Raw genomic sequence first — 17,440 nt, 5'->3', positions numbered from 1 at the left:
ATTCTAGCTCTGATCCCATTTCTTCTGTAAAGCAGAGGTGGTAATTGTCACCTTCCCTAAGGGTGTAGAAGGATTAAAGATAATGGATACAAGCTTGCCTACCACAGTACCTGGCACTTCAGTGGCACTTCACAGGCACTCAGTAGATAGTAGTCACATTTACTACTATTAGCATCATCAACAAAATTTTGTGCATCCACTGAATACATGAATATTTCCACAATACCCATGACAGATGGCCATCCAGGCTCTGCTAGAACATTTCCAAAGATAGAGAGCTTGCTCGCACCATCTCCCTAGGCAGCCGGTTCTATTATTGGCCAGCTCTTACTGGCACAAGTCTTTCCTAGGTTGAGCCAAATTCTGCCTCCATGACTTCCGCTGGCCCGAGCTATGTCCTGTGGAGCAGCACAGCGTGGTTCTACTCTCTTCCACACAAGAGGCAGTTCTGAAAAAAGCAACCATGTCCTCCCTACTTCCTCTCCTCTCCAGGCATTCATTCCCACGCACCCCCCTCCCAAGATGTGATTTCCATATTATCCACAATGCTCACTACTTCCTCAAAGTGTGGTGCCCAGAGGTACAGCAGTCCAATCCCCAGTACAAGTCAACACAGCGACTACTAGTAAAGCATTTAAAAAGTCACACTGTGATTTTCTTAGTGCACAGTTAAGCATCACGGTCGCATCATCTGGGGCTTAAAGCCAATTAAACTTGTAAGTCTCCTCTCCTCTTGTTAAAATAAAGACCACCCACCCCTTCCAACAACTTGACATACCCTGTACACTTTGGCCAGAATAAGAACACTCTCTCTCTCTCTTTTTTTTTTTTTTTTGCCTATTATATTAATAGCATGCTTCAATTCTCCGTCCAAGCTATTGCTAATCTTTTCCTGTAAGTGTGCTCCAATGTCCTCAAATTCAGCACTAAAGACTTCCACTCAAGTTTGTTGCCACTCATTTTAAGAAATAATTATCCAACGAGAGAGACTGTATTAGAGCCTTGGGATATAGGAGTCCCTGCCCTTAAGAGGGAAGGAAGACAGGCACATAAATGAAAAAGACAACACAGCGTGACGATGACATGACAGCAGGTGGGAAACACTAGCCCAGAGGTGGCACACATAGGTGGCTGCAGATCAGCATCACCTGGAGAGATTTTAATTGGCCACACCCCGATCAATTAAATCACAATCTCTGTGGGTGGGACCCCAGCCTCCTTACTTATAAGACCCCCATGTGATTCCACTGTGTAACCAAGTGTGAGAAGCAGGAGCCTAAACCAGCCCAGTTCCTCTAATGCTTTAATATGCATATGAATCAACTGGGCTCTGCTAAAATTCAGATGACGTAGGTTTTAATTCACTGCCAGGAGATGGCAAGGGCACTGGGCCACACACCGCTGTTGAGAAGCCCTGGCCTGGGATACATCATCTAATTCTCTCTAAACTCCTCTCCAGTCTTGCTTTCTTACATGCTGCCAGGTGAACCTTTCATTCCAGCTGAATGAAGGAGACAAGTAAATGGTAAGATAAATATAATAATGGTTTGACAGGAGCTATGAGGGCCCAGCAGAGGGCACTTAATCAGACAAGGGGGGAGGGGGTGGCCAGGGCAGGCTTTCCCAGAACAGGCTACGATTTCACGGGAGTTATACAGAGGAAAGATACCAGATCCAGTCAAGAACTGGGCCTAGCCTCAGAATCCTGGGAAGGAAAAACAAAACACGGGGCACATTCAAGGAACGAATGTGTTTTTTAGTCCCCCACAGATTCCATCACTGATTTAGCAACGTTATCTGGCCGGGGGCCCCCTTTACCTTCAGCGGTGATTTGAACTATTACTTAACTTTTCCTACATTTAAACCATATCACAAGGCCCAGGCTATGGTTCAACTACTGGGTTCAACTAGATTGTGTCCAACGGGGTATGCTGCCCATGTGAGACCTCAGAGTATGTTTGTAAAACAAAAAAAATTTTAATCGATTTTTTGGCTCCAATACTTTCTTTGAGGCACAGATTGATGTAAGGAGTTAGTTAAAGTTTACTTACTGAAATTTGACATGAGAATGATGCAAACCAGTGAGCCGGAGGTGGAGAAATACAAGAGTATTTAGAAAAGAGGAGCGCTTCACAAAGAGATGCCCAGTGGTGTGTCAGTGAGGACGGTGGGTACTTGTACTTGCAGGAGGTTGGTGGCTCTCTGAGAACCACGCAGCCCACCCTGTTCAGATGATTGGCATGCAGTGGGGAGAAGTTACGTGTGTTTGGGGCAAATGAAACCGCAAGGAGCTCCAAGAGAGAAAAGTCAGCTTAATTCAATCAGACATTACAGTCAGCCCTGGTTAATGTGAAACAATTAATACAATCCATTTTTATGCAGATTAAAACATTTCAAATTAACAGGTCAATAGCACTCATATGTTCTGAATTTGGGCTCCACCAGTGCCAGGTGAACCGTTACGTGAACCAATCTAAACTTCATTACAGAGGAGGACTCTGGTTCTCAGAAATTCACACGGAACTCAATTTGGAGTTAATCGCTCACATTTTTCTCTCATCTACCAGATATCCTAATTTAAAGACAGATCTGCGAGGCTTTCTTTTCTGACAAAAAGACAAAGAGAACATGAATTATTCATCTGTAGTAAAGGTATCATTTTATCTGTTTATTTTCCAATTAGGTAAAGTCAGATAAAGAAGCAGTCAATAAAACCAAGAGATTTTTGCCCAGTGTATGGAATTAAAAGTAGACCCTGATAATGTGGGTCTTGGAGTCCATAAAAAAGCATTCCATTAGCTGTGTGCACTGGAGGGGAGGGCTAAGAAACGGGGATCACTCAGTCTAAATGGCTCCGTGTGGCAGGACTCTGAAGGTCCTTTCCTCCCTGCTGTGCCTTCCTGCTGCGCTACAGCTACCACCAGAGTGACAGCCACCTGCCTCTCAGCCTCTGCTCAAGATATGCCCTGGTTTGGCTCTCTTCTCCCCCATTCCCAGCAACCTTCCAATTATTCTTTAGGACAGTGCTCCACACTCTGCATCCTGTGAAAAACTTTGGACAGTCGCGTCTCCTGTCCGCTATCCTCAACACCTGCACAGCCCAGCGCTGGTTCCCCTCCTCAATGCTCGAGTCGCTGTGTGTAGCTCTGTTCGGGTTTCACGTGATTCCCTGAGAACCCGCTGGTACCCTGCCCTCAGACTTCTAGACTCCAGAACCATGAGAAATAAATTTCTATTGTCTGAAACCCACTCAATCAGCAGCACTTTATTTATTATTATACTTTATACAGCAGCCTGAACAGCCAGCCATTTTAAGTAGGTAACAATAGTTGTTGAAGTGAATTACTAAAAGGAAACTGGAATAATGGGCAAACCCACCCCCATATGAGGTCCCAAGCCAAGAACACTCCTCCCCTCGAACAGAGAAAAGAATCAAGAACTAATTGGACCTCACTGTTCTTTTTCAAATCTGCAACACAAGGACCGTATCACTAGCCTATCACGTCTTCAAACCAGGCACTTTTTCTGGCTCTTTGTTTCCTTGTTTCTAAAATGAATTTGGGCTAAATAATTGCCTGGCTTCTTTCCATTATTAAAGGTGTATGAACCTATCATCACCTGAAAATGATTTCATTTACTCAACAGGCACTTATGAGAGATTTCTTCAGGCTCTATGCTTGCGCTGGGCATGGACATAATGAATAGGATACACTCCCTTCCCTCAGGGAGCTCAGTCCAGCAGTGAAATGGTTGGGGATAATTAACACTGCACCATAGGGTGACCACTCTAGTCCTTTCCATAATTTCCCTTTATATTCAAAATGTCAGGCTGTATATGCTCAGGCTACCTTGCTCTTGTCAGCCCACGAACTGGCCAATTCCTACATGGACAGGAACTTTAAGACATGTAGGCTCAAGAAACAAAAAGGATAATGCTCACATTCTGCCTGATGCAGACATAAACCCTAAAGGTAACAGGAAGCAAAGGGGGGCACACTGTGGCCTCATCCAGCTTTCCCCAAAGTGACCTGCAGAACTAGTCTATGGAAGTGCTTTGCAAATGTGCTCTCTGGACAGGTGAGTCTAGGAAGCAGGAGGTTACATCCTTTCTCCAATCCTGGACTTGTCAGAGCCTTTGATAGGACCATGCACGCTATGATTGTTGGGAAAGCCAGTCTTGTGCGTGTATGCAGTTCTTTAACCCCAACTCAGCCACGTAACAATGTGTTGGGCCTGGAACACCTCCTGACCGAGAGAGAGTCCACACAGTCCGTGCTCGGTTTCGCATCCTGTGTGGGAAAGGTTTCCCTGCTGCAGACTCAATGTGTTCTCCTTTGTTCTGTTTAAGGGTATGCGCCCAGCTGCCAGTATTTGAGACTCCACAGGGGATGGGTCAGGGTCCTTCTACTGAGACAGAGCCAGGTATGTGGAGGTCAACGGCTCTGCTCTGGCTTCCAGGGGGCCCACTGGTCTTGGGAGACTGATGCCCAGTACTGGAGCTGATCTCGCTCTGTCTCTTTTCTATGTGAATACACTGCCGTTCCATCCAATGCTTGACAGGGTTGTTTTCCTTGGTGACTCCGATACTGAGACACAGTGGGCAGAAGTGTCTGGACTTCTTAACCCTGGTGGCTGGCAGTGTGATGCTCTTTGCTCTCCTCCATGAGCTGGAGTCCTCTCCTGGCACTGGCGCATGGCGTTCAGCTCAACCTTCTCTAAGAAGACAGGGCGGGCAGCATCTTAGTCCACTGGGGCTGCCCCAACATACCAGAGGCTAAGGGGCTTACACAGCACACAGTTATTCCTCACAGTTACATAGCCTAGGAAGTCCAAGATCAAGGTACTGGCAGATTCCGTTTCTGGTGGAGGAGCCTCTTCCTTCCTGCCTTGCAGATAGCATTTTCTTGCTGTGTCCTCACCCAGTGGAGAGAAAGCAATCTCTCTGGTGCCTCTTCTTACAAGGGCACTAATGTGATCCTGAGGGCCCCAGCCTTATGGCCTCATCTAAACTTGAGTGCCTCCTGAAGGCCCTATCTCCAAGTACCATCACATTAGGGGTTAGGATTTTAACACAGGAACATCAGAATAGGGACAAACATTTACTCCATAACCAGCAGTGCTACCCAGGATTTTTCCTCATGGAGCCTTCTTTACAAGAACAACTAGTGGGGTTGTGTGCCCAGGATCACATTTGGGAGGCCGGCGGAGGAATCTAGAGTATGGGCCCTTCAGGGAAGATAGAACTACACATCAGTCTCCCCGGGTTTATCCCACAGCCCGCCATCCTGCAATCCAGCACCCCGCAGGGATGCGTGTGCTGGCAACTTCTCCGAGTGTGCGCAGGCATCTCCACCTGACCCACAAGAAAACTATCCTCCAGGCTTCTGACGGTAGATGGGGGTCTCTTCAGACCTGCTGCCAAGCCTGCTGATCAAGGCCCCCAACATGATGAGCTCCACCATGGGAGACGTAGGGAGAAAAAGGAAGGCTAAGAGATCACTAAAATGATACCATGTGTCAGAGCACACCTCCTGTGCCTTGGCAAGGAGAGGGAAATGTAGATGCCAAGACAAATGGCGATAAGCTTGCCAGAAAACTGAACCAAAACGGGAAGAAAAGGATTCCCGCCCTGTGGACTGGGTAGCTCCTTACTGGCCCCGAGATGTACGTGGCCAAATCACTTACTTTGCCAAAGTTAATTTTCCTGAAAGCCAAAGAGATTAAAAAGTGAAAAACATGAATGCTGGGGACTGATGGACCTGGAATTCAGGTCCTAAAGTTACCTTTAGGATGTTTGAGAACCATCTTCAGCGACCTATTTTAATTAGGGTCTCTAAGGACCCCAGCAGGTCCCATTTGGGGGAAGGAATCTAGCCATTGGAAACCACACATTACTGAGCCTCTTGGGTCTGAAAATACGCCCATCTTGGCATTACCAGGCTGTCTGCTGCCCGTGGTGGCTGGTACAGCATGCAAGGTGCTGACTCACACAACTGCCACCTACTCAGCAACAGAGAGCACATCTTTCTAGCTTCTGAGAGATGTCTGGGTTCATTAGTTTTCTGGGCCAGATCTCTTGATTCCAAGATGCAAAGAGAAACGCCTGCTTCTGAAGAGAAGGAGGGAGGCTGAGGGTAGGTCTGGGTCCAAAATCTAGGCCAGGTCTCGGATGGCAGATTTGGCTTACCAAATGAGATCAACAGGCACGTGGCAGCCTGGAGGGCTGTGCCAAAAGAAATTTTGAGGCTGCACATTGGCTCATGAAGATGAATGCTGTCATAGATTACAGGTGTCCACTGTGGAGGAAGACCACGTGGTGTTCTAGAAGCCGGCTAGTTGGCATCCTCCAAAGGCTAGAAGAATCCTACACATGAGCACTCTATTCTCCAGTAATGAGGACTTTCACATACCTCAATGAACTATATGTCTATATCATTTGCTTGGTCAGGTTTATTTCACTGTTTCAGTATTATGGACATTGAGGCTTTCGTGGAGTTTGGATGATTTGCCTAAGGTCATGAAACTAACACGTGGAGGGCCAGGATTCAACGCTATCTCTTCTGACCTACCAGTTCTCTCTGCCTTCCACCAGTTTCTAGACCTGAAGACCAAGATAGGATACTTGTTTTCCTTACTCACTTAAAACCTGGGGAATACTTGGAAGTCGGACACCTGTTTGAAATTACAACTACCCATGCAAGGTATGAGAGCAGGAAGAATCTAAGTATTACTTTGCAAATTATAAATCACTTGATAAATTTTGCCTATTCCTAACAAAATTAATAGGAGTATTAATTTAGGTGCGTGCTCATAGGACGACCTAAAACGAGGGCCTTAGGGAAAATTATTTTGACAACACTCTGAGAAACAAATTCCAAGTTCCATCCTCCCGCCTAAGAAAATTTCTGGCATGCCAGTATCCTACCTTTCTGTAATTCTATAATTCATAGGCTTATCCAGTCCACAACCTTCACCCGGCCTAGAGCAAGGTCCCACAAAGCAGCCAGAGTCCATTGTAAAGAGAGCTAGATTCAGGTCAACAAAGAAATTTGGCTTTGAGGGCCAATCAGTCCCAGGGTCATGGAACTAATTAGTGTCTCCAGAGACAGGGACCCAGGCAGCCTGCCTTCCAGATGCCACCTCCCTCCTTCCTGTCAGCCCATGAGGAGCCCCTGAGAACACACAAGCTGGGTCCCAAAATACACGCTGAAGGAACACAATTTCATATTGCTTTCTGGTTCTTGGTTACAAAGTCAGTGACACATGTGCTTGCACGGGCCATTGCTTGTATTTTATACTGGCGCTGGTTGTGATGCACACTCTCTCTTCCAGGAGTGCCCTTCTGCTTTTTGCATATTTAAACAGTAACTCTAATTGTGCAGGCTTGATTATCTGCCCCTTTGAAACCCTATCTCCGGTGTCATCAGCAGTTCAACTTGTTGTTATGTTTAGATTTACATGGTTATATATGCATCATGTTCATTAATTCCAGGATGGCATGCAATTTGTCTCTTCCTCCCAAAATATAATAACAATATGTACCCATACATACACACACTCCTCTATATTCAGAGGACACCCTTTAACAGTGAAAGAAGGTGCCTGCCTGCCCAGCATTACATCTTCTAAATAGTGAAAAATCTACTATTAAATAATCGGGAAGAGGTCAATCAATAAAAATAACTAAATAATTGATGGTGTTATATTAGGTTAAAGGATAACATATGATATTCATTAACCCGTCAAGAAATATCGCTCCAGTTCAACTGCATCTCTCAAATGAGCATTTCTGGTGTTAATTCAAAAGGCAATAGCAGTCACCCAGGGGATGTTTTTAATGTTTTATGTTTTCATTGCAGTGGTGTTTATAGAGGGGTGAGCAGGGCAATAAGGATCATATTTAGGAAGGCAGCTCAATGACAGCTAAGGCACTGAACTACAATCAAGCCATCCTCCTTCGCGTAAGCAGCCTGGACAGCTGCGCTCTGGCTAATCAGCTTGGCTGGGAAGGAACTGACAAGCTTATGGAAATTTACTGTAGTAGTAAAGAAGGTGCTTTCCTGTTTTCTTAAAAATAAAATAAAGTAAATAAAATAAAATAAAAAAAAAATAAAAGTCCTAGCTCTTGATGTTTATATTGCATTTGGCTCTAAAGTGCTCTCACTTATTGCTGCATTTCATCACCGTGTGTGTGTGTGTGTGTACACACATGTACTACCCAGGGTTCTGGAAGCAGTACAGCAAGCAGAGCACACAGGTTCTGGAGTCAGAAATCTGAACTGAATCCCTGCTGTAGCCCTTATTAGCTGGGTGATCAGGTTAACTTGTGGACTCTTCTACTCACCTGTCAAATGGAGAGAGTAATAATGACCTCGAAGTTTCATGAAACAATATCCACAAAACATCTACCCTTGATTCTGTCACAGAGCAGATGGTTAACACAATTTAGGCTTCTTTCATTTTTCCCCCCATTTAGCAAATGAGAAAACTGAGTGTTGATGTGATGTGCTTCTTTTTTTTTCTTTTATTTATTTCTAGAAGAGAGAGAGAGAGAGCGTGAGCAGGGGAGGGTCAGAGAGAAAGGGAGAAACAGACTCTGAAACAGGCTCCAGGCTCTGAGCTGGCAGTCAGCACACAGCCCGACGTGGGGCTCGAACCCACAAACCGCAAGATCATGACCTAAGCGAAAGTCGGACGCTTAACCGACTAAGCCACCCGGGCGCCCCTGATGTGATGTGCTTCTTGAGAGCAGGGGCTTCCCCTCACCACTCACTGTAGCCCTAGGGCATCGGTGCCCAGCATAAAGGAGGCTCCCAGGAAATCATGCTCATGTCTGCCTGGCTGACCTTGACCCTCACGCTACTTTTCAGTGTGTTAGAAATACATGCAGTTTCTTTTTTTTTTTTTTTTTACAAATAGTTTATTGTCAAATTAGTTTCCACATAACACTCAGTGCTCATCCCCACAAGTGCCCTCCTCCATGCCCATCCCCTCTCCCCCCACATCCATCAGTCCTCAGTTTTTGTCAGCATTCAAGAGTCTCTCATGGTTTGCCTCTCTCCCTTTCCCCCACCATTTCCGCCCTTCTTCTCCCCCTTGGTCCTCTGTTAAGTTCCTCCTAATCCTCCTATACGTGCACACATATGATATTTGTCCTTCTCTGCCTGACTTATTTCGCTCAGCATCACACCCTCAAGGTCCATCCACATTGCTCCACATGGACAGATTTCATTGTTTCTCATTGCCATGTAGTGTTCCATGCAGTTTCTTAACAGGCCGTGCAGAGTGGCCCTTATGTGACTTGTTGCCTGCTGGGCATGTGCTGTCCCCTCCGCCAGGAAGAGCCCCCCCTCTCTTCTTCGTAGCAAACCCAGCCTCATCTCTGCAGCCACCTACAGAGCCTAGCTTCCTGTGACAGTCATCCTTTTCATCCCGCACTCTCTCAACCCCTCTCATCTCTTCCCGCTCACCCCCAAAGAATCCCAATCCCTTGCTCATCTACTCTGATGCCACCTTTTGCTCTAGCATTGAACTTAACACTGTAAATTATTATTTGCGAAGAGTCTGAACTGTGAGCTCCTAAACAGCAGAGGCTGTGTTGTATCTTTTTTTACCTTTTGTATGCATTAATGCTGCCATAGAAACTGCTAACAATAACAATGTAACGGTAAGAACAAATAAATGTAAAGTACATATATTTGGTGTGTACTTAACTATATGCCAGACACCAAGGCAATTGCTTTATGAGGACTCTTGTTTTATCCTCCCCCCAAAACTCCACTATTTAAAAACTCTTATTATTCCTATTTTACAAGTGAAAATTTTGGGCATAGAGAGGTTAAGTAGAGGGTTCAAGATTCCTACGTCTCACCCCAGCAGGGAGATACTAACGCATTGTGGTTAAGGGTATGACTTGGGTAACATAACATTTCACCATGTACTAGTGGGGTGACTGGGGCCCGTTCATTAACACAGTTTCTAACACCCTTCTCTGTAACCTGTGCCCATTCAACTACAAAGTGAAATTCCAAAATCCTTCTTCCTTTTTAGTTAGGTTTGGTTGTGTACCCTGTCAGAGGCAAAAAAAAAAAAAAAAAAGATGTAGATGAACATTGTCCTTTCCCAAAGCCTCACAAGCTGAAAACTTTTATCCCTGCCACCACTGCTCATCTCCTTCAGCTCTCCTTCCACCTGATTTGAGATACAGATGAGAAAACCGGAGCTGCAGCAGCTACTTCGCATTTATGAGGAACAAAAAGGATGACAGAGCAAACAGGTAGAGGACCTTGGGTTCTTGATGACCTTCTTGAGCAGATTTACCAGCTCACTCTCAGTGTGGGATTTCTATAATTAAAAGAAACATATTGCGTGTTCAGGCCAGGTGCTGTTGAGTTTTTGGTTATTCACAACCAAGCCCAAGGATGCAGAGACTTAACGTCACTGTGCCTCAGTCCCTCGGCTGGCAAATGAAGAAAATCATAGTATCCATGTCTTCTATGGTATTGGGAGGACTAACTGATAATGCATTTAAAGAGCTTGGCTCGGAGTCCGGCACACGGTAAGAGCTTATTCGATACACACTATTATTATCATACTACTACTACTATGATAACTAGTACTAGCTAAGGAAAGAATCAGCCCTCAGGAATTCCAATGCTCAGCTTGCCTTCTTTTATACAGTCAGACTTCCAAGAACTCCTCTCTTTCACACAGATAAATGTGATCAGATATATTACTCATTCCTTTCTGTGACTTCTGTCGAATGCCTCTCAGATTTCCTTGTGGCATCTGACATTCAAACCATCCCTGAGATGGGCATAGGGCAGGGATTATTACGCACATCGAACAGATTAAAAACTGCAAACTCAGAGCTATAAATGGATGGCTCAGGGTCACAGGGTTAATTTTATTCTAAATGTTATGGAAGCTGGAAAATTATCTAGACTTACTCTGTCCCATGAGGCCCTGCTTGATCTGACCTCTGCCTGCCTCACACCAGGCATGCTGCCCTTTTTCTTTTCCTCAAATATACTGTACGTTGCTTCGGAGCTCTGTCCTTGTTGCTGTATCTGCTCGGGATTCTCTGCCTTGTTCTTTGCACAGCTGTCTCCTTCACCTCTACCGGCCCTCAGAGATCTCCCCTCTTCGGAGCCTAATGAAGGGCCTGCTTCCTAGATCAGGGGCTCTGTCAGTCACCCCAATGACCTCCCTCATAGCTATAATGATCTGCTTATATGTTTATCTGTTTGTTTACTGACCAACCCCCTGTCTAGGAGGTAAGCCTCTTTAAGGCAAGCACATTGTCTGTTCGGCCACCATAGTCCTAAAACTAGAGGGAGGGAGAGAGGGAAGAACTTAAACCCGTGCAACAGTCTGAGCTCCACAGCTGGATAGACCTGCGTTCAAATCCCAGCTTTGCGACATAACAGCATAAGGGAAAGCAAATCACTTAGCGGCTCAGGTTCTCCACACCCTCGTCTCTAACAGGAGGAGGACGACGTCTCCCCTGACAGGGTTGTTGTCCATGTCACGTGCTAACATGGGTAGAAGATGTAGCCCTGGGCCTGGCACGTACGTGCCCCGTAAAACGCTGGTTTCTCCCCCTTTCCATCTCCCCTCTCGTACCACCCTTCGGGGCGTGGTGCGTGGCGAGCGTGCTCTGCACCCCCGGCTGACGAGAACATAGCATAACGGGACACGCAGCCCTGCCCTTGCCCCGCTGCCCCAGCTCCCTGCAGCCCGTGGTCTGCGGACTTATCCGGAGATCGCAGACAGCATTAGAGCCTCCTGCCTAGGGCTGCCGTGAGGATGAGATACGTTAACACGCACTGAGTGCCCAGAACAGATCTGGCACACAGCAAGCTCTCGAAAAACGTCTGTGACGATGATAATCTTTTGTCTGTGTGGACCAGTGTAAACAAATTTGGTATTTTCAACTGTCACCGAATGTCTCCTCCAAAACAAACAAGAACCCATCAGCGTCGGCACCCCACACCGCGGCACAACAGAGCAGAGACGGGGCTCCAGGAGCCAGTGACGAGAGGCACAGCCGGGCCAGGTCTTTGCAGGGGAAAAGAAAACAGTAACGGGTCCCCGGGCCTTGGACTCCCGGTGTCGAATCGTGGTGAAAAGCAGGCCAAGTGGAAGCCATGCTGGTGGGTGTGAGTGAGGGAGTGAGGCCCGGCCAAGGTCACTGTGCTGAATTTGCAGGGAACATGAAACCGTGTGGCCCTGTATGAGGAAGAGCCTGGGATGCAGCTCAGAGGACACCCGTCTGGAGTGGACTCCAAGCTCAGGACTGAGGAAACACGGACATGAGAAGGCTTCTGCCTTGTTCTCAAGTCCCGCCTGGGGCTCCCTCCCTCCACAAGATGGGCTTAGCCACGTGGCCTTTGTCCTTATCTGCAAAGTGAAGTTAGGACTCGGTGGTGTCCCTCACAGCTGGCTACAAAAATCTCTGACTTAATGCCTTTCATACCATGAGCACTTAATAAATGATACATAACCAATAATAAAAATAATGGCAAATAGTTATAAAACTTACCACGTGCTATGTAGGGTTTCTTGTGAGCACTTTACAAATATGAATTGATTTCATCCACACAGTAAACCTGTGAGGTAACGCTATTAATACTAAGAATGATGACGATAATATCATAAACATAAACAGCACTTCCCACAGGCCAGACATTATCTTAAGCTTTCTATATATCAACTCGTACAACAGCCCTGTGAGGTAGGTACTATTACTGTCCCCACCAGGTGAGCCCGCCTGAGCCCATCTGGCTAGGAAGAGTGGAGCCAGGCTCAGCTACGCTACCTCTCAAAGGCTAAAGCCTCATGAAAATCCTACAGAAGGTGAAGCGAGGCGGTTGTCCTTCCTGTTCACAATTGAGGAAACAGGCTCTGAGAGGTGAGGTGCGCACAACCGAAAACTGACCGAGATTTTCTGGTAAAAATCAAACCACCACCTTGTGATCTGTGGTCCAGAACTGTGTCCGTCTCTCCAGTCTTTTCAACGATCAAAAAGTTACCAAGTACAAATCTTTTCTTGCTATTTTTCTGAGCTGTGCTGACATCTGTAAATGTGTAAACTTAAGAACTCAGGGCTTCCTGGGGGTGCCTGGGTGGCTTAGCCGGTTAAGCGTCCGACTTTCGCTTAGGTCATGATCTCGCGGTTCGTGGGTTCGAGCCCCGCGTCAGGCTCTGTGCAGACAGCCAGCTCAGAGCCTGGAACCTGTTTCAGAGTCTGTGATTCCCTCTTTCTCTCTGACTCTCCCCTGCTCACACTGTCTCTCTCTCTCTCTCTCTCCTAGAAATAAAATAAAACATTAAAAAAAAAATTAAAAAAGAACTCAGGGCTTCCTGACTTTCTTCTGGAGACAAGCTATGTGGGGCATGGACAATTGGGAAAAAAAAAAGAAAAAGCACAGTGCTCGAAACCAACTTTATGTGCTCTGATAATTAAAAAGAACAAAATACATCTGACCCAAAATGGGATGTAGTTTGAACAAAACTGGGTCTTCAATCATTTGGAAATGCTAACACGCCGACTGCCTGATTAAACACAATTTGTATTGTCAATAAAAAATGCAAATGACTATTTTACTGGCAAATACAGCATTAGACTTTGCTTGATATGAGGATTAAATTGCATTTCAAGAACAATTCAGGAGGTCAACTTATAAATGAACATCCCCTTCCTTTGTCCTTAGGTTCTGGAGGCCAGGATGGGAAACACAATAACAAAAATAATTGCCTGCCTCTGTGTGCCATTTCGTTTAAAATAAAATCCATGCCAGTTCTGTGTAGTGGAGAATAATATTTAAGCCCCCAAATGGGTACTGTAATTTAGTGCATAATTCCTTGAAATTTACATGGCACACTCCCACTCATCTGAATCAACTGATAAACTCTTTTTTATTTGTATTACAGAAAATGGGGATTAAAAGGTCGCGAATCCACATAGCGTAGATACTGAGAGCATGGGCACCGTTTTTAAAACCTTTTAGTCAATCTGGCCCAGAGCTAAATCAAGTATACAGGAATTATGTTTGACTGCAAATATTCCCCGGCTACAGATAGGAATAAGACATGCAATTTGAATCCCACAGAAAAATATGGAATCACAGATGTTGCTTTTGAGCATCTTTATTTCTGAAATTACAAATAATCATTGTTGGCATCTGCGAGTGGAAAAACTAAAAAAAGCAAAGAAATACCTCATCACTGCATTATGATGTGATAAAACCTCAGGATGGCAGGCAGCCGGCAAGGCATTAGCACACTTGTGCATTTACATTCAGAGACGCACATGTCATTTTGGTTAAACATCATTGCCTAATTTTCAAAATTTCCCCTTGTTATTCCCGCCCTCCCCCCCACATTTTTCACATTAAGTTCAAGTAAGACAAGTTTATGCTGCCTCTAATACCTTGTTATAGCTATTGTCATTTTCTTTCTGAAGGCTGGAATCTATTTTGGGAGCTGTTGGTAAACATGACTAATCCAAGAAGAAATTAAGGAGGCACTCTGACTATATAGGATGAGTAAACAGAGAACCAAATACATGGACTTGGGTTCATGGAAACTGTTTGGCCATTTACACAAAATCCGGATTCCAAAAACATTGACATAAAGAATGCCCTGGGATAATGCTGCTCAAATATGCTAATGATCTAAGGATATTCTGAGCAACTTCCTTGGAACTCACCACAACACTAGGGACTTGTTTTAATTACCACATGTCAGGCATTGTTCTACATGCTTACGTATTAACCCAGTTAATCTATACACCAGTCTTAATAAGTAGGTTCACCTTTTCCATTTTACAAATGAGGCATGGAGGGGTTAAGTAATTTGCCTGTGATTACACAGTTATAATGGTTGGAAGAGCTCTGGCTTCTGAGGCTGTGCTCTTACTCCTAACATCAAGTCTTTAGATGTTACCTCCCTATCCACACCCAATTTATTAAGAGAATTTCCCTAAGCAGTGTATATTTGTTATTTATACATATTTTAAGTACACAAGCAAATAGATATCCTCCTCCCATCTTACAGATAAGAAGACAGACTCAGAGGTTAAATGACTGCTACTCAAGGTCCCCCTCTCAGCATGTGGCGGGGCGAGACTGGAGCCCTGAAGGCCTGTCTCCTTCCCCAACACAGCCCTGCCTCTCTTCCAGGGTTCCAGTCTCTCAAAGGAAGGTTCTCAAACAGAGTGCATGGTATTCACTCCTGAAGGATGTGGATTCTCCACCTAACCAGTGTCCTGTGTCTCCGTGCCTGGCACATAAGCACAAACTCAAAAGCACTTGAACGAGTCTATCTAGAATCCGAACTTCTCACCAAACGCACAACTCTGCTGCAAACCACCATCATCTTTCTCGCTCATTATTGCAATGGCTCCTCACTGCATTCTCTGTTTCTGTTTAGACTCCCCTACAATTCATTTTCAAAACAGCAGTGGATTCTATTATGATATTATAAAGCTCTCTATGAACTTCCTGCCCGACTCCCTTAATTTCTCTGACCTCCTTGGCTACTGTTGTCTTGCTCCCCTGCCCTGTTCCAGGCACACTGGCCACCTTGTCGCTCTTCCAATGCACATGACATGTTCTTGCCCTTTGCACCTACTGCTCCCTCAGTCTCAGAGATCATAACAGTAGGCACTCACAACCTCCTTGGATATTTGCTCAAATGCCACTTTCCGAGGGAAGCCTTTTCTGATTTCCCTATTTAAAATTACAAACCCCACCCCTGTGCTCCCAATATGTCTCCCCCATTTTTTTCCTCCATAAAACTTTCTAATATACCATGTAACTTGCATGTTACTTTTGTTTATTGTGCAAATCTCCCAAGTACACTGTAAAGCCCACGATGACAGAGCCTGTTTGATCTACTGTTGGATCTTCAGCACCCAGAACAGTGCCTGTGGTAGGAGCAGGTGTTAATGAATTTGTGAGTGAGTGAGTGAGTGAATGAGTGAGTGAGTGAGTGAGTGAGCGAGCGAGCGAGCGAGCGAGCAAATGGAGAAGTAAAGAAGCGCTTCCTTATATGCTTGGGCTTCCCTGAGTACCCTCCACAGACCAGGAGCATGCAGATTCCCTTTCCCACAGGAACTTCCAGGACTCTAAGGTCTTTCTGTTTATGCTTTTTTTCCTCCTCTTTTCCCTCTCTATCCATCCTCCTTCCCTACTTGCATTCCTTATGTCCCAATTCAGAAAAAGAGAGTTTTACCTAAAAAACCTAAATCTTGTAATATGACCACAGACACAAAGACTGCTTGTTCACTGTGGATGGTGGCTGTAGGTATGTAAAAAACAATAGGTGTGTGTCCTTCTTTACCATCTCAATTCCATCCTTGCACTGGGCACTCTCAAGATCTGTCTAGTAGCCTGAACCTTAGCATCTGGCTATAAGGCTCAGTTACTTTTTAAAATTTCTTTTCAAGAATTAGAAATAAATTGATATCTAATATAGCCTTATGAGGCAAATGACTTGGTTGAGCACATGAACGGGATCTAGCTCTGCTTAAGCATTGTACAGGAAGCTGGAATTCCACTGAAGCTTGTAAGTCTTCACATAGTTACCATTCAGTGTGTGATAATGTGATATTGCTCAAATGCAGTCTTGGGGGTCCACAGTCCTGTGTGATGGTCATGGCCTTGCTTCTGAGAGGTGCAGTGGCCTCTGACAAATCTTCTTGGCTTTATAATCTCAACTATAAAGTCACCAAGAAAGCCCACAGAAGTCTACTGAAAGGTACAAATGAGATATATGTTTGCAAGTAGTTAATAAATTCTAAGTGTTTAGAAACTATATTGTCTTGGCCAAATGATTGCATTTTTTAAGCCTCAGTTTCCCCACATGCTAAACAGGGATCATGAATAGTTTACTGATGTGTGTAGATCAAATGAGAGAAGCCTATCACACCGTCCCTACTCATGACATGTCCATCCTCATAATGTTTCTGCCCATGTCCTTCCTGTGGATTTAGGAAAACGTAAGACTTCTTTAATTTCTGCCCGTCTCCCTCCTATTGACTTAGGAAAAACTAAGACTTCTTTCTTCAACAAACCATTTTCAAAGCCTTTAACAGAGTACTCTGTTGCATTCTTATTACTAGATTGCTATTTCTAAGGGTACACTTAAGAAAGTAAAGTGGGAATAAGAAGTGATTACAGACCAATGACTTCAGGCTGACACATTCACTGAGCTGGTATATTTAAGGTATTAATAGTTTCATTTTTAAAAAGTCAACCTTTTAATCAAAATCCAACCAGTATGTGAACATATGCTAGGCGCACGCTGCTGTATGAGATGTCGTATGAGCTTTCAAAAATTATGATTAGAAATATATGTTGAATGCAAAAATTAACACATGATCCCTTATCATAGTCCTTATAATCTAGTTATGATGACATGACATAGAGTGCCA

Source organism: Hyaena hyaena, unplaced genomic scaffold (assembly GCF_003009895.1).
Source record: "Hyaena hyaena isolate Hyena2069 unplaced genomic scaffold, ASM300989v1 scaffold_5, whole genome shotgun sequence".
NCBI classification, from domain to species: Eukaryota; Metazoa; Chordata; class Mammalia; order Carnivora; family Hyaenidae; genus Hyaena; species Hyaena hyaena.
The sequence above is the reverse complement of the archived record's forward strand: the minus strand, read 5'-3'. Positions refer to the sequence as shown.